The following is a 2385-nucleotide window of genomic DNA, read 5'->3' as shown; positions in this document are numbered from 1 at the left end:
GGTCTTTTCCAACCTCAGTGATTCTATGATTCTATGGTGGTCATGACAGGACAGCCAGCCTTACGTCAGCATTTATTTCTTAAACTTATTCAGAAGTTTTGAATACCTAGCAGTTGCCATACTATATTTTTAAAATGTAACAAAAATTATAATTATGAATTACCATCATCAAATATAATTGTACATGATCATCTCTATCAAAGCACTGCAAGTTAATGTCTCATATTAGCAGTTAATCACATACTTTAAATGAGTCCATGATGCATTTTTATGAACTCTTTAATGTGCATTGGTGAAGAACGCAAATCGTGGTAAGGGAAGGAACTTAAGAAAAACCATTTTTGATGTTAATTTCAACACAGGAAACTGAAAAGCTGAAAGTGGTCAGGGCATTTAAACAGACATTAAACATTCACTAGAATACAGAGTTTTTTTCTAGATTGGATGTTGCACATTACAGAGTGCTTCAAAAACTGTCAGAACAGCGAAGTGGGAAATTCAAAACTTATGTGGAAATAGCTTCAGGTTAACAATTCATGAGACACCTCATGAAAGAACCTGAAGTTATTTCTCACATAGAAATTTGTAACCTCAGTAAGCGATTATTATACTGTATGTCTTTTTATGGTCTTCGTAACCAAGGTTCAAAGATTGAAAGGGGAACAAGACAATTTATTTCAGTACAGTAGAAGTGGTAATTTCACAACTGACTTAATTTTTTGTCTTTAATCAGAAAACCCCAGTTTGTGTGTGTGTGCATGTGTGTATGGGTGTATACATACATATATATCTATACACATTCTTTTTAATACAAGAACTGGAAAATTTTGAAATAAGTTTTTTAGAAGAAGATAAAAAAATTGTCAATCTTTTTTAAAGTGGATTAGACACCGCAGTTAACCCAGGTGGATGTGCTGGAGGAGGACAGAGCTGTGCAGGCCTTGGCCTGAACAGAGGGATGGTGTCGAGGCCAGGGCTGGGGCAACAGTAGCCTCACCTACAGTAGATGTGATCTGGAGACATCAATGGACCACCTAGTCAGTGGGCTGAGGGAGGAGGAGAGCAGATCATGCCACAGCAGGGAAGACAACTGGGAGGTCGATGGTTTATTTGCAGAGACCCTGTAGGGACAAGAATCCTAGCCCCATGTTGCCCAGCATGGTGTCGAGGCCAGGGCTGGGGCAACAGTAGCCTCACCTACAGTAGATGTGATCTGGAGACATCAATGGACCACCTAGTCAGTGGGCTGAGGGAGGAGGAGAGCAGATCATGCCACAGCAGGGAAGACAACTGGGAGGTCGATGGTTTATTTGCAGAGACCCTGTAGGGACAAGAATCCTAGCCCCATGTTGCCCAGCAGGAAGGACAGCCAGTGGCTGGCCAAGTGTAAGCCCAGCCAGTGGCTGTGCTCAAGTGGAGGGAGGACAGGGACTCCAGCCACAGTGGGAGCTGGAAGATGGTGACTTCTGGCACAAAAAAGTGTGTTTCTCCTTAGAGGTGTTTGGTTGGAAAAATGGGGTCTGGAAGCAGGAGAGGAGGAATAGGTGCTGCTGCACCTGGACTGATCATGCTTGACCCAGGCGATGGAACCAGTGACTCACAGAGGAAGGGTAATGATGGTCTTTCTGTAAAGAACGGTGAAAGTCATCTGCCAACCAGATTTGCTGTCTTGGGAGGCTTGCTGCTCATCTGGGGCCCAAATCTGGAATACTGTGGAGACTTTGCCAAGGTTCATCCAGGACTCAGGCTGCTACTGATTGCTGCTTGTCCATGTGGGTATCTGCTGATGGAGACCTTGAGTAGATCAAGGGTCACTACATGGTCCTTAGGGTTAGAATGAAGGGAAAGAGAAACTGTTGGTGTTCTCCTCAACCCTGCTGGTCAAAGGGAAGCAGTCAGAGAGGAGCTGTGGGTCCTGTGGATCAACACCTGGCTGTTTGGTTGGTATTGCTGGCAGGAATGTGTCTTCTATGGCCATGGGAATTTCCTAATGACTGGAAAAGAGAAAATGTTGCAGCTATTTTCAAAAGAGGCAAGATGAAGGATCCACAGAACAGCAGGCCAGTCAGCCTCACATCACTCCGGGGAGGACTATGGAAAGAATCCTCCTAAAAGCCATTTCCAGACACATGAAGGACAAGAAGGTGACTGGGAGAAATTAGCACAGATTTACAAGGACAAATCATGCTTGACCAACCTGATTGCCTTCTATGATGAAATGACTGGCTCAGTGACTGAGAAGGGGTATCTTTGACTTTAGTAAGGCTTTTGACAGGAAGTCCCATGGCATCCTTATAGAATCATAGAATCATAGAATCATTGAGGTTGGAAAAGACCTCTAAGATCATTGAGTCCAACCGTCGACCCAACACCACCATGCCCACT

Source organism: Aptenodytes forsteri, unplaced genomic scaffold, assembly GCF_000699145.1.
Source record: "Aptenodytes forsteri isolate BGI_AS27 unplaced genomic scaffold, ASM69914v1 Scaffold257, whole genome shotgun sequence".
In the NCBI taxonomy this organism is placed as follows: Eukaryota; Metazoa; Chordata; class Aves; order Sphenisciformes; family Spheniscidae; genus Aptenodytes; species Aptenodytes forsteri.
This window is presented reverse-complemented; position numbering follows the sequence as displayed.